Source organism: Lathyrus oleraceus, chromosome 3, assembly GCF_024323335.1.
Source record: "Lathyrus oleraceus cultivar Zhongwan6 chromosome 3, CAAS_Psat_ZW6_1.0, whole genome shotgun sequence".
NCBI classification, from domain to species: Eukaryota; Viridiplantae; Streptophyta; class Magnoliopsida; order Fabales; family Fabaceae; genus Lathyrus; species Lathyrus oleraceus.
Window position 1 is genome coordinate 120291291 of NC_066581.1, and position 23398 is coordinate 120314688.

A 23398-nucleotide genomic window follows, 5' to 3' on the forward strand; every position below is an offset into this window, starting at 1 on the left:
GCATGGCATTGATCCAGAACTCATCAGTTAAGGCTTCCTTGATATTTCTGGGTAAAATCTTTGACACAAAGCAACCATGTGAGATCACTTCCCTTGATCTAGTAGTGACTCCTTTATCTGGATCTCCTATGATAAGATCTCTGGGATGATCCTTCTGAATTCTGATAGAGGGTCCCTTGTTGATTTTGTCATCTTCAGGTTCAGCATGAGGAGGTTCTTCTTCCTTATTTTTGTCTGAGAAATCAGTTGGAGAATCATTCAGAGATGTCTCGACATCGTCTGTGACATCAGTCTGTTGGTCATCAACCACAACATTAATGGATTCCATCAATACATTAGTTCTGGAATTAAAGACCCTGTAAGCTTTGCTGTTTGTTGAATAGCCCAAAAATATTCCTTCATCACTTTTGGGATCCGTCTTCCTTCTTTGCTCACGATCAGCCAAGATATAGCATTTGCTGCCAAATACATGAAAGTATTTGACTGTAGGTTTTCTTCCTTTCCAGACTTCATAAAGGGTTGTGGGAATCCCTTTCTTTAGTGTCACTCTGTTGTGAACATAGCAGGCTGTGTTCATGGCTTCAGCCCAAAAATGGTAGGGCAATTTCTTAGCATGAATCATAGCTCTAGCTGATTCTTGAAGAGTCCTAGTTTTTCTTTCCACCACACCATTTTGCTGGGGAGTGATGGGAGATGAGAACTCATGATGTATTCCTTCTAAAGAGCAGAACTCAGCAAATTTGTTGTTCTCAAACTCCTTCCCATGATCACTTCTAATTTTGATAACAGGACTTTCTTTTTCCCTTTGAAGTTTCAGACAAAGCTCCTTAAAGACTTCAAATACATCAGATTTTTCTCTTATAAAATTGATCCAGGTGTATCTGGAGAAATCATCCACCACCACATATGCATACTTCTTCCCACTGAGGCTTTCTACTTGCATGGGTCCCATCAAGTCCATATGAAGAAGTTCCAAGACTTTGGTAGTGGTGTCATGTCTGAGCCTCTGGTGTGACATCCTTGTTTGTTTTCCAATTTGACATTCTCCTTAGATTTTTCCTTCATCAATTTTTAAGTTGGGAATTCCTCTAACAGCTTCAACTGATATGATCCACTTCATACCTTTAAGGTGCAGGTGGCCCAATCTTTGATGCCATATCTTTACTTCTTCCTCTTTGGCTAAGGTACACATTGAAGAGTATCCAGTTTCTTGAGAGCTCCACATGTAGCAGTTGTCTTTGGACCTAACTTCCTTCATGATCACTTCATTTTCCTTGTTAGTAATCAGACATTCAGTTCTGGTGAAGTTTACATCCAGACCTTGATCACAAAGTTGACTGATGCTTATAAGATTAGTAGTTAATCCCTTAACAAGTAGGACATCGTCAAGGTCAGGAACTCCAGGGAAATCCAGTCTACCCATTCCCTTAATTTCACCCTTTGCACCATCACCAAAGGTAACATAACTCATGGCATGAGGGTGAAGTTCAGTTAGCAGATTTTTGTTCCCAGTCATATGTCTGGAGCAACCACTGTCAAAATACCAATCTTCTTTGGCTGAAACTCTGAGGGAAGTGTGGGCTATTAGACTTGTAACCTTTGTCTTAGGAACCCATTGCTTTCTGTTGACAGTCCTGTGATGCTTGGATCTTGATTGATATTGAGACTGAACAGGGCTAGGATAACCATATAGCTTATAGCAGAAGGGCTTCAGGTGGCCAAATTTCCCACAGTATTGGCATCTTCATCTTTGATGTTTCCCTTTCTGCTGTTGTGACATCTGATGTGACATCTCAGGTCTGCTTTTAACATGGCTGCACTTAGGTTTGGATTTTGGTTTGCACCCAGTGTAACTGCACTCAGCCTTGAATCCAATGCCAGATTTGTTTCCAGTTATTTGGCCAGTCTGGAGAATCTTGTCTAAGATGGCAGATCCATTGTTAACCATTCTTACATACTTAGTCATCTCATCTAGTTTGGAATTCAAGAATACAACTTCAGTCTTCCATTTTGAGATGGTTTCCACATACTCTTCCTTTTCATTTTCCAGCTGAGTTATCACTTTCTTCTGGCATTCAACTTGTCTACACACTCCTGCACTTTTGTGGCACAACTCTTTGTAGGTAGTGGCCAGCTCTTCAAAGGTTCTTTCATCATCAATTGACTCTTTCTCATATCCCCATCTTCCTGTCAATGCAGTCACATGGTTTGTAGCTTCTTTTGTTTCACTTCCATCATACCAAGAGGCAACAAGACTCCTCTTTTATTTCTTGAGGTAGGTCCCACATTCAGTTTTAATATGACCATACCCATAACACTGAACTTCTTTGGGCTTTTCTCTAGACCTTGTTTTCTTACCAAAGCTGTTGGATTTACTGATGTCAGATGCGATGTTCTTGACATTGACCTTTGCTCTCACATCTACCTTTTTCATCAGTCTGTTGAACTGTCTTCCCAGAATTGCTATCTCATTTGCTAGATCTTCATCAATATCTTGACCACCTTCCTCATCTTCCTCTTCAGTGTTTGTCATGAATGTTATGCTCTTGGCTTTCTTTTCAGCTCCATCACATATTCCCATATCAAAGGTTTCGAGGGATCCAATTAACTCTTGGCTGTTACTTTCATAGCAAATCTCTTGGGGAGTGATCTGAGTATTTTTCTTACTATCTTTTCATCTGACATCTTTTCTCCCAAAGCTCCAGAGGCATTGGCAATTTCAAGGATACTCATGTAAAATTCATGAATATTTTCATCTTCTTTTATCCTTAAGTTTTCAAACTTGGTGGTGAGCAGCTGTAGTCTGGACATTTTCACTTTAGAGGTGCCTTCATGAGTGATTTTGAGAATGTCCCAAGCATCTTTAGCTACTTCACAGTTGTTTACTAATCAAAAGATGTTCTTGTCCACTCCATTGAAGATGGCATTCAATGCACGATACACACGCAATTGTTAACCCAATTCGGTCCAACTCACCTACATCTGGGGGCTACCAAGCCAGGAAGGAAATCCACTAAAATAGAATCAGTTCAAAGACTCTCCGTACACTTCAACAAGTTACAGTCTTTCTCACCTAATCTTTACCCGTGCAATTTCTACCTAAGCACTCTTAGATATGAGAACCCACTCACTTCCCTACAATCACACCTGTGATCTTAAACAACAATCCCTTGAGAAAAGAAAACACTTTTCAATAACACACTCTTGATTTTACTTCACAGTTTCAATCAAGAAGACACACTCTTGATCTTGCTTCACAACTTTGATCAAGAAGACACACACTTGATCTTGTTTCACAACTTTGATCAAGTAGACACACACTCTTGCTTAACAGCTTTAGAGTGATAAATTACAACGACAAATCAGTCCAATTCAATCATCAAAAGATGACTTGAATGACTTACAAGTCTTACGACTAAAAAGACCCAAACCCTAGCTCTCTCACTATATTTCGCTCAGTATTGGTTGTGTGTAAAAACAGGTTTTCTAAGTACCTTTTTATAGAAGCTTTCAGCTGGGCTTGGACATGGTGAAAACCCTAAATATATTTTCCAATCAAATCTTTTTATAACAGCTAGTTAGATCTCCTTGGAAAATAAGTAAATCGGGTTGTAATCCATGATTGAATGCGCCAACTAACCAGATCTTCAAGCATACATAGATTGCCATTAATTGTGCAACCACAAAACACCAGACATTCACACTGAATGTTCTGTGTACAGGATGTCATGACATCGGGTCTGACATCCTGGAAAAATCCTGCATAATTTAATAATTCCTTTTATAACTTCCAGCAGGTACAACCATATCAGATTCCATGACCTTGTGTATGACATCTTGAAACAATCCTGCATGAACATGTCTTTCATTTAAGCTCCAGCGGGTACATCCCATATCAGATGCCATGACCTTGTGTATGACATTCTGAAACAATCCTGCATGAACATGTTCTTGAACTCCAGCAGGTACATAGGATATCTTATTTTAAGACATCACACATAACATCTTATGAACACTCTTTGTTTTACCAAAATTGCTGCCAACACTAAGAATCAACAAATAATTTTAAATCAGAAAATGAAAGAGGAATTTATTAAATTTTTTTTGGTGAAACTCTCATATTTTTTGGATCAATATTAAATTTAATATGAATTAATGAAAATAAAACAAATAACATGAAAATCAATTAATCTGAAAAAACGTGGACCGCTTGATCTCCCTCATTAATTGAGGTGGCAAATCAAGTGGACCAAAATACGCATTCCATCGTGCACTTGTGTCAGCGTGCCACACAATTGGTATTCAAACGGAACGCTCATGATTAAAACAAAATATCTTGATCTTGTGGCTCAGAACCTATCCAACACACCACCGGAGCAAACCACATGTCGTCTAGTTAGGCGACCTTGGCCGGACTGGTTCTCTCATCACCATCACAAAAATGAAAAAGAAGGATATGATCTTAAAGTAAAAATGGCAGTGATCACGAATCTGGCCTCAATTCATCCTAACTCCAAGTATATTGAGAGATACATGGAGTTGAAATTTGAGGTACATGAACTGAGTTGCTTCGATTTGACCTCAAAGCAACTCAATCTTCTTGCCTACATTGGTAGTACTTCAGACAACCAAAGATCTAGGAGAATTGATGAGAATTGAGAGAGAATCGAAGAGAAGAAAAAATATGGAAAATACCTTCAATGTCATGCAGAACATGATCTCTCTTGCTTCAATTCTTGTTTGATCTTGCTCAAGAAGCTTGCAGGAGTGGCTTAGGATTAAAACAAAGCTTTGGATCCCTGGAGTTTTGAATCTCCAAACAGTGAGATTCAAACTCAATTTTCAAATGAAAATTATCAGGTTTTCCTTTCAATGGTGAGGGTTTGAAGTGTGGAGGCAAAGCTGGCGCGCAAGGGTCCTTATTTCTGATGCTAGAGGCTCTTATTTATAGCAAATTCAAGTGTTATTTGCACATTTCAAAATGTTTCCAAATTTGGAAAATGAGTGATGCATGCTTACATGGGCGTGTACAAGCCTTTGAATCTACTCAATTAAGTCCATAATCACATGTAATTGAGTCTGAAAGTAAATTGGAATGCAAGGCAAAAGTGTGGAGCTGTTTGAAGTTGATTCTTGCCAAATGATGATACCATGTTCAAGCCATGCGTAGACCACTCAAACCTTGTCCAAAATGGATGAAATTGGACTCTTTGGAAAGGTTATATCAATAGGAACAACTATTATGTTGAACAATTTTACATTTGAAGCTTGTATCATTATGAATTTTGAGGTGGAAGTTTGGAAATTTCAACATGTCAAATTTTTTTCTAAGTGTCAAGTAATATGTTCACTTATTCCACCTTGACTAACTTTTTATGTCAGCTTCAAATGAGAAGATTCTATTTATAAAAGTTGTAGCTCTTTCAAAAACCCTCAAAATGGTCACAAATATGACCTCATTTGGATTTGGGATGAATGAGTTATGCATTTTTGAAGTTAAGGAAAATCACTTGTTCAATGGTCTTGGTCCAAAATGACCTATAAGGTATCCTCATATCACATGTTCATAAAAGTTGATTTAGCACTTCCTCCAAACATCAAAGTTGCAGTAGACACCTTGAATTTGATTTTGAAACTTGTAAATATTTCATCTCATAAAAATTGAGCAAGTTATGGCCTTGGAAAGTTGACCTCCAAATTAGGGTTTAGACAAAATGACCTATAATCTTTCAACATAAAAAATGACTTTACAAGCAAAACTAGATCTAGACCTCAACATGAAAGTTGTTTGGAATGTCATTAAGAGTAACTTTTATCTTAGAATAATTTTCATATGATGAAAATTGTAGGAGATAAGATCTAGGGGACCCCAGTTTTGATCAGATGAATTCCTATGGTCAACCACCATCAACCAACTTGCTAGGTTGCAATTATCTTGACTTTTTGGACTCATGGGAGATCATATATGCATAATATGATGAAATTTGAAGTGTACCTTGAAATGTTTGATAAATTGGTGAAGAAGCTTGTTGAAGAAGTTACATAAGATACAGATGAACTAGGGTTTCCACTACAAACCAATTCCAAACTCTTGAAGAATCCTTGATCAAAATAACATGCAAAGATCATAGGGACTCATATATGATTCCCTAGAGCCATTGTGGATCATTTCTTAGTAAAGAGGGTCTTAAACCCTAGATGTGTGCTTGATAAATCAAACGTGATCAACTGCCCTACCTACAAAAGAGTTAGACAAATGCAAAGACATATTTTTGGTATTTTAGTTAGTAAAGATGATAAAATAACAAGTATGATACAATCACATGGTTCTTGGTGATCTCTCCCAAAACAAACCCAATGAATGAAGGGGTAAGGAGGATGCCAAGGTATGATCCCAATGCTAATGCATATGATGAGATAGCATGATGGATCTTAGGGTCAAAATTTGGGGTCTTATAGCTGCCCCTATTTAAGGACATTCTAACTGAGGAGATGAAGGTTAAAATCTTCATATCGACTCAGTAGAATGGGCTTAAATAACAACATATAGAAACAAATTTTGGCCCCTAAGAGACCTCATGATGCATATGATATGAAATGCTAAAAATAAACTCTGTGGGGAAAATATTGCCACAAAGGAAAAGAATTCAGAGAGACTGAAAATCTGCAAGAGCATAATGCATTCCGCATGGAAAACTCACTAGGGAGACAGAGCCTCTAGGGGGATAAAAGGTTGTGTATAGGCTAGGTTACGACTTAAAAACTGCCGGGGAACACGAGGAATTCCACGAAAATGCTAAAACTCAGCCATGGAGAAAAAGACATCTGCAGGGGAACCGAATAAATCAGAACAAAGCTGAAATACTCGAACCATGCAGGAAAAGCGATTCCACTAAGGAAATGTGCGATCAACTCAACTAGGGAAGAACCATCTTCAACACAGGAGGAGTAGAAATATATTATCCACTATCAGCTACTGGGAATGGGGATAACAAAAATATGATAGGGAGGACATTCGTTACTGGTTAAGGTAAACATATCAAAGATGACTCACTGAGGGCTGCCAGGAGGTGTATTCATTACTGGTTACTAGGTAAGAATAGCCTTGCTGGGGAAAAGCTGAAAATAGGATTTACAACTACCAGTTACTGGGAAGAAGACCAAGAGGAGAGAATATTTGTCACTGGTTAAAGTGAACATATCAAGGATAGACTCAAAGGAAAGAAAATTCGTCACAAGTTAGGATGAACATATCAATGATAGACTTGCCTAGGGATGTTAAGGAGGATACCCGTTATCGGTTAGGATGAACATATCAAGGATAAACCACCCGAACAACAATATTAGGAATTACATCTATCAAATGCTGGATAGAATACCATCAAAGAGATTATCCGTCATCGGTTAAGATGAACATATCAAGGATAAACTGTGAGAGGAAGATTAGGGATTACATCTATCAATTACTGGATAGAATACATTCAAAGAGAATATCCGTCATCGGTTCGGATGAACATATCAAGGATAAACTCTATAAGAGGAGAAAAAAAGAAGGATTACAACTACTGGTTACTGGGCAGAAGACCGTAAAGAGAAGGAAACCCATCATCGGTTAGGAGGAACATATCAAGGATTAACTCTCTGGGAAACAAATAGGGATTACAACTACCTTTTTACTGGGTAGACTACCATCAAAGAGAAGGAAACCCGTCAGCGGTTAGGATGAACATATCAAGGATTAACTCTCTGGGAAACAAATAGGGATTACAACTACCTTTTTACTTGGTAGAATACCACAAAGAGAAGGAAACCCGTCATCGGTTAGGATGGACATATCAAGGATTAACTCTCTAGGAAACAAATAGGGATTACAACTAGCTTTTTACTGGGTAGAATACCAAAGATGAGAATATTCGTCATCGGTTAAGGAGAACATATCAAGGATAGACTCAAAGCAGGGAAGGAAATATCCGTCATCGGTTAGGATGAACATGTCAAGGATATACTTCCTGGGGAAACGTGAAAACGAACCTGTTGGGGAGAAAAGAGGTTACTTTTGTCAGGTATTAGGTGAGAAGTAAGAAACTGCAAACTAAGAAGAATACTACCAATTACTGGGTAATAGACTCTTAGGGGACCAAAGATATCTATCTAGGTAAGATCTAGAAAGAAACGGTCAATCAAGACTCATCCCAATGAGGATATAACTCAAGGGCAGTGATTCCATCCAGATAATCGACTAGGGACGAAACTGAAATAATAGTCATCCAGGAGGAAATAACTCGGTGGGGAAAGGAGAAAGGTTAAAGTCTTTCTGCTTAAGGGGCTAACACTCTACCATTGAAGGAGGACAGACACGCCGACCCTATATGGGGATAAAGTACCACCATAGCAGGGGAGAATAATCACAAGAATGAATCTCAGGGTGTAATGATGGAATAATGAAATTATATGAGTATATATGTATATGTATATATATATGTTTATGTTTATGTTTATTATGCTGACAACAATCGCAAAGGATACAAAAATGTCGCAAATTTGAATCATCGATACAATTCTCGGCCAATCCACAAAAGAGGGACACAACTGCTGGAGAAAAGAGAAGATCAACATCCCAAAGGCTAGACCCTAGCCGGGGGAAAAGATAGGAGATCTGCTGAGGAGACGGCTACTAACTCGGAAGGGAATTTTAGGTCAACACTATATCAAATGGGAGACAACCCTGCAGGGGATAAACACAAATATTTGTTCAGAAATTAGGAGAGAATTCGGACTAGGGGAGAATTTGATGGCAACTTGCGGGAAAACCAAAGTTCTACCGGAACTGATGCAAACTGTTACAACGAAATACCCGCACTAGGCTGGGGAACAACCACAAATCAGTTGGAGACAACGGCGAATTACCCACTGGGGAAATCAACAGACACTGGGTGCTAACTGTGCTGCCGGGGAAGAAAGAGGTATCGCACCTACTTCTTGGCGAGAACTAATAATGCTCCACACTTAGGGCTTACTGCTTTCAGACCGCTGTTGATATTCCTTGAAATCGATTGCTTAAAATTAATGCTTTTATATGTTTAAGAAAACATGATTTTAATTAAAATTTCAATTTCAAAAATGATCATAATAAAATTTAAAACCATTTGGCTGAATTAAATAAGAGTAGAAATAATTGGATAAAAGCTCAACTTTATTTAATAGAATGGTAGTCTGTAAATGACAAGACTCCATAGATCTTTACAAAAGTTGAAAAACTGGTAATTTATATGGAAAAGGGCTACAATGATCACTAATCCTTCTACCATCTCTTGATATCCATTATGCTCTTGGCGACGGCTAGAGATAATGAACCATAACTGACCGACTTGCTCAAGAATGTTTTCAAAACTAAAGATCAGCAGGATGCAGTTACTTGCCATAATCCCTAATTTTTGCATAAATTTCCCCAAGATGGGGTACTCAATTTATCGGGATAATTCTTTCTGTTTTATGTCTCTAACTTTTTCCTGGACCGCCCTTTCGGGTTTTCAATCCACCGAGACGCTCATTTTTGCCTAAGCCGCCCTTTCGGGTTTTCAACTTAGCGAGCAATTCTTTTTCTTTTTTAGGCGAAGTATTTCTTGACTGCATCTGTGTTCACAGGACGACTAAACTCTTCACCATCCATAGTTGTAAGAATCAAAGCACCGCCTGAAAAGGCTCTCTTAACAACATATGGGCCTTCATAATTAGGAGTCCATTTGCCCCTAGAATCTGGTTTGAAAGATAAAGTCTTCTTGAGCACAAGATCACCTTCTCTGAATACACGAGGCTTGACCTTCTTATCAAAAGCTTTCTTCATTCTCTGCTGATACAACTGACCATACACATGGCAGTTAACCTCTTCTCTTCAATCAGATTCAGCTGATCATACCTGTTCTGACACCATTCAGCCTCAGTCAACTTGGCTTCCATGAGCACACGCAATAACAGGATCTCAACCTCTACGAAAAGCACTTCTTCCATGCCATAAACAAGTGAAAAAGGGGTCGCCCCTGTTGAAGTGCGGATGGATGTATGATACCCGTGCAAAGCAAATGGGAGCTTCTCATGCCAATCCTTATATGTTACAACCATCTTCTGAATGATCTTCTTAATGTTCTTGTTTGCAGCTTCAACAACCCCATTCCTCTTAGGTCTGTAGGGAGATGAGTTATGGTGTGCAATCTTGAAGTCTTTGCAAAGATCTTCCACCATATTGTTATTCAAGTTCGATCCATTATCAGTAGTGATCTTACTCGGCACACCATAGAGGCATATAATCTGATTCTTGATAAACCTCACAAGAATTTGCTTGGTTACATTCGTATACGTTGCTGCTTCAACCCATTTTGTGAAGTAGTCAATTGCCACCAAAATGAAATGATGTCCATTTGACGATTTGGGCTCAATCATGCCAATCATGTCAATTCCCCACACAGAGAAGGGCCATGGGGAGGAAATGACGTTCAACAGTGTCGGAGGAACATGAATCTTATCTGCATAAATTTGATACTTGTGGCATTTCTTCACAAACTTGCAACAATAAGATTCCATTGTCAACCAATAGTAACCTGCTCGCAACATCTTCTTTGCCATAGCATGTCCATTGGAATGAGTACCAAAGGAACCTTCATGGACTTCAGTCATCAATAGGTCTGCTTCGTGTCTATCCATGCATCTGAGCAAAACCATATCGAAATTTCTTTTGTACAATACATCACCATTCAGGTAGAAATTGCCGGCTAATCTTCTCAAAGTCTTCTTATCTTTCAAAGATGCCCCAGATGGGTAAATTTGACTTTTGGAGGAAACACTTGATGTCGTAATACCACGGCTTTTCATCTTTGATTTCTTCAATTGAAAACACATGAACTAGCATATCAAGATGCATCACAGTCAAGTTGGGAACTTCATTCCAATATTTCACTACAATCATTGAAGCCAACGTTGCAAGAGCATCTTCCATCCGGCTTTCATCTCGAGGGATATGATGAAACTCAACCTTTTCATCTCAAGAGCATAGTCTCTATATGGTATCAAACCGGGTTGATTCTTCTCCCATTCACCTTTGATGTGATTCACAACCAAAGCTGAATCTCCATAGACGTCCAAATATTTGATTCTAAGATCAATAGCCTCTTCAAGCCCCATAATGCAAGCTTCATATTCTGCCATATTATTTGTACACTTAAACGTCAATCTAACTGTAAATGGAAAATGAGTGCCTTGAGGAGTAATGATTACTTCCCAATGCCATTTCCATACTGATTAACAGCTCCATCAAATAAAATGCCCCAACGGGAACCAGGTTCTGGCCCTTCTTCAAGCAATGGTTCATCACAATATTTCATTTTCAAGTACAAGATCTCTTCATCAGGAAAATCATACTGCATTGATTGATAATCTTCAATGGGTTGGTGAGCCAAATGGTCATCCAAGACACTACCTTTGATTGCTTTCTGAGATCGGTATTCGATATCATACTCTAATAACAACATCTGCCAACGGGCAATCCTCCAAGTTAAAGTAGGCTTCTCAAAAATATACTTAATTGGATCCATTTTGGATATCAACCATGTGGTATGATTCAACATATATTGACACAGACGCTTAGCAGCCCAAGCCAATGCGCAATAAGTCTTTTCAAGCATAGAATACTGAGTCTCACAGTCGGTGAACTTCTTACTGAGGTAGTAGATTGCATATTCTTTCTTTCAAGTGTCATCTTGTTGACCTAGAACACAACCCATACTATCTTCAAGCACAGTCAAGTACATGATCAACGGTCTTCCTTCCACAGGTGGAAACAGAATCGGAGGTTCGAGCAGATATTCTTTGATACTATCAAAAGCTTTTTGGCAATCTTCGGTCCAATCACAAGACTGATCTTTCTGAAGAAGCTTGAACATAGGCGCACACGTGGCACTCATGTGTGAAATGCATCTTGAGATATAATTCAAGCGGCCGAGAAAACCTCTGACTTGCTTCTCAGTTTTGGGCGCAGGCATCTCTTGTATTGCTTTGACCTTGGCAGGATCAACTTCAATACCCTTCTCGCTGACAATAAAGCCCAACAACTTACCAGAATAAACACCAAAAGTACACTTATTGGGATACAAGCAGAGTTTATACTTCCTCAAATGCTGGAATAGCTTCAACAAATGCTCAACATGTTCCTCTTCATCAATGGATTTAGCAATCATATCATCAACATATACCTCAATCTCTTTATGCATCATATCATGAAAAAGAGTAGTCATTGCTCTCTGCTAAGTTGCACCAACATTCTTTAAACCGAAATGTATCACTCTATAACAGAATGTTCCCTAAGGTGTAATGAATGTGGTCTTCTCCATATCTTTGGGTGCCATCTTGATCTGATTATAATTGGAAAATCCGTCCATAAACGAAATGACTTTGAATTTAGTTGTATTGTCTACCAACATATCAATGTGTGGCAGAGGGAAATCATCTTTTGGATTGGCTTTATTCAAATCTCTATAATCAACACACATACGGACTTTTCCATCCTTCTTTAAAACAGGCACAATATTGGCCACCCACTGCGGATACTCAGCGGTCACAAGGACACCGATGTCGATTTGCTTCTGCACTTCTTCTTTGATCTTCACTGCCATATCAGGATGAGTTCTCCTCAACTTATGGTATGAATAATGGATAATGGATAAAGCTTTAAAATTAAAGTGCATTAAAAGTAAATAACTTGAATATAAATGTTAGTTGTTAGTTGATTAGAGGTTAGTATTGCTTTTGCTTTGTTTTTGTTTAATCATTCTTTGGAGAACACTCAACCCACTTATTACAAGCATGGATCCTTGAACCAAGACATCTTCCAATGAAGAGGGAGGGGGAATGGATTCAACACAAATTGGTCAAAGGAGGACTTTTACAAAATTAAGATCATCCATTCATTTTAGGAGATGGAATGTATATTCCATCAGTCTCCTAAATCCAATGATCTTAATCTAGCAAAGTCAAATCAACCTTGACCAAGGCCCAACAACATAAGTCAAACTCACAAAGTCAATTAAAATGGCTCTACGCAATTAGTTTGGGATTTAAACAATTTAAAATAATAAAATAATGCATTAAATTAAATTATGGTTGTGTAAGACCCTAATTTTGACCCTAAGATCCCTCACATCATCATATCATTGCTCAATGCATTTGCCTCAAGGATCATAGCATGTTTGGCTCCTTACTCTAGGGTTGGGACTTGTGTGAGTTGGTTTGAGACCACCAAGCATGCTTGAATTATATATTATTGATTTTCTTATTTTGTTTACTAACCAAAAGTACAAAAATATGTCACTAACTCTTTTTATTTTGAAGCTCAAGTGATCACATGTGCCCTTGCTCCTAGGAAGCTCCTATGCTCATTGAAATGGCTAGATGAAGATGAAAGCAATCATTACAATGGTTCCAAAAGCTCTCAATCATCATATATGTCTCCCAAGTATCTCAATTTTCCAATTTGATCAAGATAACCCAAAGGGCTTGAGGCTTGTTTCCCAAGGAAACCCTAATTCAACTATGCATTGACTGTGCCTTGCTCATGAAGCAACCTCAACCTATGATCAAATAAAATCAAGGGAAGTTCTTTAATTCATTATTGTATGCATATATGAGCCTATGTGAGTATATTCAATCATTCAGTCATCAAGTTTTGAGGTTTGGCTTTGAGAAGTTGACCAGTCAAGTCATCTAACTATATTGAGATCCACTGAGACCTAAATTTTTAGGTGTTTGTCAAATGAATATGACCCCAAGAGAAAAAATGTTCTTAAGAACCATATGAACAACATTCATGTTCATCAAAAATCCATTTGAAACTCGGAAGGTCATTATTCATTTCAAAACATTATAGGTCATTTTGACTGAAACCCTAATTTTGGGTCAACTTCCCAAAAACCTAACTTCTTCATTTTTCATGATTTTTAGGTGAGATCAATTGCATTGGAAATCTTAGGATGTCTACTTAAAATGTGATGTTTGACAAAATTTCATAATCCTAAAAGAAACACATGTGATAATACAAAACATTATAGGTCACTTTGGACCAAAACCATTGAATGTAGAAAATGTCCAACTTCAGGTGCCCATAACTTTCTCATAAAAAAATCCAAATGATGCAAAATTTAAGTCTAAATTGATCATCTTTAAAAGATCTACAACTTTTATATTGGAGGTTTTTCCATTTGAGGCTTGCATCATTGAAACAGAAGGGCTTGAAGTTGGTCACTTTTGGGAAAAAATTTCAAAGGGAATTTATACATGTTTTGTACCTCAAACTTCAAAAGCAGTTTTCATAAATTTACAAACTCCAAATGGATTTTTTTCCAACATAGCTTTTGTTCCTTATGTCAAGACCTTTCCAACCATTACTCACATGTCTATGTTTGGATTTTCTATGTGTGACTTTCGAAGAGGTGAACATTTATGGTCAATTATGCAATTCACTTGGAATCTTCATGCACAAGCAAACACAAGGCTAATTGCACGTCCATCTCAATTCAGAATGAGCTCAGCTGGCAATTACACTTGATTTTGGGCCTCACATGCGCCTGTACAGGCCCATGCATGGAGGACCCAAAGCTTCATGCACACAAGTATTTTCCCTCATTGCTTGCAACTCAGCTATAAATACATGCTCTCCCTCATTCAAATCTCAACCTTAAGGCAATCTGAAGCTCTGCTGAAACCAAAACTGAAACATACCAAAGGAATTCTTATTTTTTATTTCTCAATTTCAAATTTGAATTTCAACTTCCTTGGTTGATCTTCAAGTTCCAATTCCTAAGCCTTGCATCTTTATCATCTCCTGATCAAATTGGAAGCAAGAGTTTGAGTGGATCGTGCTGCACAAAGCTGTTCTTCAAAGGTTTATCCTCTAACTGTTTTGATCTATATCTTGCTCCATGATGTGAATTGCTTGTGTTCAAACCATTTTCTGAAGTCCTCGTGCAAGAGGCAGGTCAGTGGTGGTCCTGATTTCCTGTTTTGAAGCTTTTCAGTTTGCATACCTGGATGTTCAAGCTCAGATTTCTCACTTGATAGAGATCTTGAGGACAATCCAAGGTTACAGGGGTGATGTACATCACCCCAACTTTATTTTGGTACCTGGCTCGTGCATTTTTGTTGAGGTTCAAAAACCTGCAACTGGTGGCCGGAGTTGGTTGGTCCACCGCAGAAAATGGTGGTTTCCACCACCATCCCCACGTGGATGAGTCTGATCCCTTGGATCTCCTTCCAACGTTCTAATCCTGGCCTTTCGTTTATTTGACTTTTTTTAATTCCATTTGTGGCGCGTTGGACTAAGGCTCATGGTACACCATCACTTCTGAATTGCTTGATGTGTCCACGTCAATTAATGAAGTGGATCCAGCGCTCCTGGATTTTTGGCATTTTCTAATTTCTGTTTTTATTTTCTTTTATTCCTTTTAATTTCAAAACTTCATAACTATTTTATTTGGAATCACAAAAATATGAGACCAAGACTGAAATTTTTCTTGAAAAATCTAGTTTCATAATCTGATTTTTAATTATTTTTGTGATTTCATTTAATATTTTTTGTGAATTATTTTGTTTTAATAGTTTTTAATTCATTTTAAATACTTTTTGGTATCCAAAAATTCCAAAAATATTTTCTTAACACATATGGATCATGATAAGTCTATGAAAAATATTCTCATCAATTTCTTAATTGATTTGAGATTTATTTGAGATTTGAATTCATTTGTGTCATTCTTCTTGGTTTTTAAATTGTTTAAAAATAGTTTCTGTTTTCAAAAAATATTGAGAAAATTTGTCAAACCTTGTTTGACCATGCTAGACCTATGATGATTCAATTGGACTTGTTGAAGTTGATTTGAATTGAATTTGAGGTTTGACCATATTTTAACCATTTTAATTTTGCATTTATTTTAATTTCAAAAATACCAAAAAAATATGTTTGACTTTGTTGACTTCTAATCTTCATTTCTCTTCTGTTTTACATTGGTTGATGATGATTTGATTCACATTTGATCATTGTGTTTTGATTATATCATTTGAATTCTCATTTTGTCCATTTCATCTTCATCTTCTTCTTTTTATTTTGGCCAATGAGTTAATGATTTGTGGTTAGTCTTGACATATGAGAGGCTTAACCTTCTTTGATCCAAATCAAATTCAACTTGATCAAAGATCAAGTGAATTGCTTTGTGTGCAAGATAGGTTGCTTCTTGGTCAAGCAAAAAACCTAAAGTCCATACAAGGCTTTCCTTCTTTTCTTTTGGCATGGCAAGTTGTAGGAGCTTGGCTTACTAGTCATGATCTCTAACTTGTGTTGGTTTGCCTATAGTTTTATTGACCGGCCTCATATAGGTGTGACTAATACATTAGTCCATTTACGATTGCTTAACATAGCGCTAAATTGTCTTATGACACACTAACATTAACTAGTAATTACTAACTTTAATTCAAGCATTTAATTTCTTGCAATTTACTTTAATGCAATTTAATTTCTTGCTCATTTATTCATATTGCTTTTTCCCTTTGCTCACTTGAGCTCATATTTTATGTTTATGTCATTTTCCTTTTGTTCATTTGAGCTCATTATTATATAAATATATTGTTGCTTTGTGTTTGTCTTGTTTTGTTTGTGTGAACCCAATGCAAAAAGGAGAAAGGACTTATAATTAGGAACTTACCTATGCTTAAAGGAGTTCAAGAGCAACTAGGCCTCATGCCTTTAGAATGCAAAATTTGTTGAAGAGAAACTAGGCCTCATGCCTTTAGAATGCCAAATTTGAAAGTTGACTTCAAAGGACCCCTAATCTCAACTCATTCTTTGTCCATTCCTCTTATTGTATTGTGAACTTTTTGATGTTTGCTCTTGTGTGATAGGGATTCCATATTGAGATAGTAAGAAGGACCATTGTCATGAGTAGCAAAGTTAAGAGAGACAAGCCAAATGGAGATCCTAGGAGCTTGAATATAATATTTGTTTGATTGTTTGAGTTAATTGCTAAGTCCAAAGGAAAGGAGCATCTTGAATCATTTTTATGATCTCAAGAAAAGGAACTCCAAGGGTTTTATCTCTTCTCTTATCTTTGCATGTTTAGGACTAGCCCTTCTCTTCTTCTCTCCACTCTAACCCAAGCCAAACTCATTTTGTGCAAACTTTGATATTGTTTTCAAATTAGAAACCTAGGTCTTATGCCTTTGATTTTTCAAATTCTTTTCACTAATACTTATTTTGAATGAATCTTAAGTCAACTTTGGCCTCACTTTGTGAATACTTCTAATTTGTAAATACAACTCACTTCTAGTTGTTTTTGTGGTTCCAATGGCCACCATTGTTAAATTTTTTTTATAAACATTAGCCATAGGTTTGAGTTATCCTAGTGGTTGATGTAAACCTCACCTTATCCTTAGTGATTGGACTATAAGTCTTCCATACTTATTATTGGGTGGATCCCTAACTAGTATGTTGAAGCTCTCCTCACATGGTGGATTGTTGGTTTAGGTTGAGTTTTCTCCCTTTGATAACAAAAGACCTTAAGGCTTTTGACAAATCAATTCACCAATATTTTGAGATTTTACCCCGAACTATGAGGTTTTGATCCTACCTTTGTGATGGTACGTAGGCAATGGGTTTATCCATTCAAACAACAAAATTGTAAATATGTATATTCTCTTCTCATCCCCCCAATCTTGTTTGCACATATTTTCACAAATACCAACCTACAATACAATTTTTTCAAAAAGGGCTCCCTTAGAGTACTAAGGATGTTTTGGGTGCTTAAAATCTTCCCATCTCATAACCAACCTCCTTACCCAGATCTCTGATATTTTTATTAGTTTTTGATTTGATAAAACTTCTTACTTGGTTTTTGTTCGCATTCTAACATTTCCTTTGGATAAATAGAAGTGCGGTGGCAACTCGAATTGTATGCTTACGTTTGATTTAGTCAATAAATCTAAAGGTAACGAATACCCCGCTACAGAAAAGCGGCGACTCTGTTGGGGATTTCTATGCAGTCTATTCCTAGTGGGTTTAACCTACTTTTTGCTTGTTGTATTGTATGTTTATATTTATTTGTGACATATTTTTTGTGCAAATTTGGGATGAATGTATTGTTTGTAATGTATGAATTGCTTGATATATATATATATATCAATTGCTTGTGTGCTTGGTGGTCTCTTGTGAGATGAGTTCTATACCCGAACTCGAGTGCACTTATGATAGGAGAATGGCATAGTCTTGTTGACTTGTGTGGAGTTATTCTTTAGCAAGTTGACTTGCAAGCCCATTCACTTGGTGGAGGTCTTATTGGGATCAATAATGTCACACGAGTAGTCGTGGTTAGGCATTACTCTTTCCAATATAAACCTTAGAAGCCAAGGACCTTAGATTACCTAGCCCATCTTGGCCTATTTTAGGACGTACTGCGAAGGTCGTTCAAGTGTAAGATTTGATACGATTGTTACGCGATACTACACTCATAAGAGTCTCTCTTGAGAATATTTTTGGAATACGAGTAGTCATTTTATCCGATAATATCCGAAAGATGAGATGATGACTATGGGAACCTTTTTAGAACATGATTGTCAGGTTTAACCATAGTACACTCCCTTTGGGTGGTTCTTAACCGAGAGTCCATGCTCGTGACTTGCAACAAACACTTGATTCGCGGTTGATCCGTTCTCGTATATCCTCAATATCAATGGAACTTGGGTGTTGATAAGGTGTAAACCATAATCCACCAAAATGGATGATTGATATTGAGGATGACTTGATTCATCCCGTGACCTTTGTATGGTCTGACTTGCTTGATCCTTGAGTGTGATTGTTGCATCCATGCATTCATGCATTCATTTGCATCCATATCATCAACAATGAGAAAATTTTCAAGGAACTTAAGAGGTTTGTTTGCAAATTTTCAGACATGGATAAGCAAAGAAGGAATACGAAGAAGTACAGTTTCAGACATCCCGACTTGAAAGAGTTAAGGAGTTTGACATCTTATGTATTATATCCCTTGGAGTTCAAAGCTCGCCATGGGAAGCTTCTGTCTGTTCTTTCTACTCAGGTGGATGAAGGTCTGATGAGTGTATTAGTGCAGTTCTATGATCCTCTATACCGTTGCTTTACTTTCCTGGATTTCCAGCTTTTGCCTACACTTGAGGAGTATGCCTATCTTGTGGGTATACCTATCTTGGATCAGTTGTCGTTCAGTGGCTTGGAGAGGGACCCTTCTTCCCAAGAGACTGTTGATATGCTTCATGTGGATGTATTTGAGATTGTTGCTCATATGACTACCCAAGATGGAATTCAAGGTCTCCAATCTAATTTTCTCATTGCCCAAGCTACTTTGTTTGGGAAGGCCATGAGTGAGGACACCTTTGAAGCCATATTTGTACTTCTCATCTATGGGCTAGTGTTATTCCCCAATATCGACAACTTTGTGGATGTGAACGCTATTAGGATTTTTTATACTCTTAATCTCGTTCCTACTCTGTTGGGTGACACTTATTTATCTTTGCATATGAGGAATGCAAAGGGTGGTGGTACCATTCTGTGATGTTTGCCTCTGTTGTACAAGTGGTTTATTTCGCACTTGCCACAGACTCTTGCCTTCAAGGAGAACAAGGGATGTCTACGGTGGTCCACGAGACTTATGTCTCTCACTAATGATGATATCTTTTGGTACAACCGTTTGTATGATGGTGTCCAAATTATTGACTCTTGTGGTGAATTCTCCAATGTGCCTCTTCTTGGTACATGCGGTGGAATTAACTACAACCCTGTTTTGGCTTGCCGTCAGCTTGGGTTCCTCTTAAAGGATAAACCTACAAACATTCTATTGGAAGGTGTGTTCTTTTAAGAGGGTAAAGATCCCTAGAACTTGAAGGGAAGGATGGTCCGTGCCTGGCGCAAAGTCCATAGGAAGGGAAGGAAAAAGCTTGGTCCGAAGAATTGTATTACTTTAGAACCCTACACCGCTTGGGTGAGGAGGAGAGCGCTTGAGTACCGAATGCCATATGACTATCCGAGACCTACCCCTATGGTTATGGTTGGGCCTTCAACCCTCCCTAACCAAGGAGTAGAGGAGTTGAGAGATGAAGACCGTTCGCGTGCTTGGGTTCGTGAGCGAGAAGAACTGCTTCAGCAACTCAGAGATAAGGATGTTATGATAGAATTTCTGGAGCATCAGGTTATTGATGAGCCAGATGATGTGGTTACTTCTCTTATTTCTCAGTCATCCAGGTTTTGGAAGAGGAAGTATGATCGGCTCGCCAAGGAGAAGGTTGATATGGAAGCAGCTTATGAAAGAGAGGTGAAGAGGCTTTGTGCAGCTTATCTTCCGGTCTCGAGAGCTTTGGGTGATTGTTTCTAGGGCTCCATAGGATGTTATTCTCCTTTCCTCTTGTATTGTATTTAGTTACCAAGACTGTACTTCTTCATTGGTGTAAAATTCTTCCAAATATTACTGTTATGAATATTCCATATATGTCTTTAAAGATTAATATTTCCAAATATTTGTAAATAGATCTATATAAAGTTCCTCAAATAAAAAAAATAAATCATATGCACAAACATTGCATGCATCATATACATAAGCAGGTTTTGTTCAGAGCTTCTTGATCAGTGGTCTAACTCTTTGCTCTTCATTTATTTTGAAGACAAGCCTACACACCGGTATAACACAAGGGCTAATCTTCCAAGACTGATGGATCATCTAGAGCAAGAGAACCGTGAACTGAAAGAAGAAGTAACTAGGCTGACTGCCATGATGGAGTCAGTGTTGGCTTCCCAAAGCCAATCATCTCTAACTCCTGCAACTCCTCTCGCGAGGACGGTTATATCTGAGGTAGCTTCTTCAACAGTTTCTGCCGCAACAGCTCATTTTGCGGCTGCTATGCCAGTCGGGTTCCCCTGGGGGATGCCCGCCAACTTTGTGCCCGAGGGTTTTGCTCCAACTCTCGCTTCTCTACCGGCATCTAGCCCGGTCCTTGTTATGCCACCTCCCGTTGTGCATACTTTGCCCAGAGTAGAAGACACCATCTATCATTCTGAGCCTTCTGAGGCCCCAGATGTTTATGAGAAGATGGACGCGATGAACGACCAATTCCTTGAGCTACGCAAGGAACTGAAGACTCTGAGGGGTAAAGACCTCTTTGGTAAGACTGCTGTTGAGTTGTGCCTTGTGCCCAACGTCAAGATCCCTGTTAAATTCAAAGTGCCTGACTTTGAGAAATATAAGGGAAACACATGCCCTCTCAGCCATCTTGTGATGTATGCTCGCAAGATGTCAACGCAGACAGAGAATGACCAACTTCTTATCCACTACTTCCAGGACAGCCTATCTGGTGCTGCACTCAGATGGTACATGGGTTTGGACAGCGCGAACATCTGCTCCTTCAATGATCTTGGCGAAGCTTTCGTCAAACAATACAAATACAATGTGGATATGGCTCCCGATAGGGACCAGTTGAGGGCGATGTCCCAGAAAGAGAAGGAGACTTCGAAAGAGTACGCCCAGGGATGGCGTGAGTTGGCCGCTCAGATTGTGCCGCCCCTTGAAGAGAAAGAAATGACAAAAATCTTTTTAAAGACTTTGAGTTCTTTCTATTATGAGAGGATGATTGCTAGTGCTCCCTCAAACTTCACCAAAATGGTGAATGTGGGAATTAGGCTAGAGGAAGGAGTCCGTGAAGGACGTATGTCCAAGGATGAAGGCTCTTCAGCAAAGCGATATGGGTGCTTTGCGAAGAATAAGGAAGGAGAGGCACATGTTGTGTCTTCCCATATTAAAAGAAGACCATCTGTGAAAAGGAAGAACATTCGCCCTGCCGTCAGCCAACACCAGGTGGCTCAAATAGCACCTGCCTTCAGAGAAGTTCAACATCAACAACAACATCAACAATATCAACAACAACATCGTCCACAACAGTAGGCCTACCAGCCTCAAAATAACAATAACACCAGCACCAACTACGATAGGAAGAGGGTCACATTTGATCCAATTCCAATGACCTATGCTGAACTCTATCCGTCTTTGATTGATAGAAAACTGATTACTCCACGTGACCCTCCCGCTGTACCGACCAACCCTCAGTGGTGGTACAAGCTAGAATTACATTGTGTATATCATTCTGGTGCTCCCGGACATGATGTGGAGAATTGCTATCCCCTGAAGACCATGGTGCAAGGCCTTGTTAGAAGTGAGATTTTGTTTTTCGAGGATGTAGGTCCTAATGTAAAGAAGAACCCATTGCCCAAGCATGGGAAAGCTGCTGTAAACATGGTCCAGGGTTACCCAGGTAAATATAAAGTCCTGTATGTCAATGATATCAGGCAATCTTTGGTCGAGATGCACAGACTGTTTTGTGGATACAGCCATTATGAGCATGACCATGATAGGTGTCAGGTGTGCACTATTAATGAGATGGGATGTCGATAAGTAAGGAAGTACATCCAAGAGATGTTGGATCAGGGAATGATCGAGATACTTCAGAATCGCAATGAGGATGAAGTTGATGTAATTTCTCCTGTATTCAGAATACCAGAGCCTGTTATTGTCAAATATGATGGCAGCAAGAAGAAGGTTTCTCCCTCTCTTGTAATCAAGCCAGCGGGCCCTGTCCCGTATTCATCAGATAAAGCAGTGCCTTACAGATACAATGCAGTTATGGTAGAAGATGGGAAGGAGGTGTCGTTGCCCTCCACCTCCGTTGTCAGTATCTCTGATGTCAGTGGTGTGACCCGTAGTGGTCGTGTTTTCTTGGCGCTTCCAAAACCCCATGAAGATGTTGTGAGAAGAACCGTTGTTGTTAATCCTGCCGGTCCTGTGGGGACTTCTTCTTCGAATCCGACACTTGTTGTGAAGGGCGTTGACCCTGCTGTTGTTGATAAACCTACTAAAGCTCCTGAACTGGTTGGCCAGCATGGCATTTTGAAAGAGAACTGTGATGAGATGCTAAGGCTCATCAAGAGGAGCGAGTACAATGTTGTTGATCAGCTGCTACAAACTCCATCAAAGATATATGTGTTATCTTTGTTGATGAATTATGAGCCACACCGTGAAGCTTTGTAGAGGGTGTTGGACGTGACATACCTGGACCATGATGTCACCATAGAACAGTTTGATAGCATTGTTGCAAACATAACCGATTGTAACAATTTGAGCTTCTGTGATGCTAATCTTCCCGAGGATGGAAAATACCACAATTTGGCTCTACACATTTCTATGAATTGCAAGGATGATGCCTTGTCTAATGTGTTGGTAGACACCGGATCATCGCTTAATGTGTTGCCAAAATCCACTTTGGCCAAACTTTCTTACCAGGGGCCTCCCATGAGGCA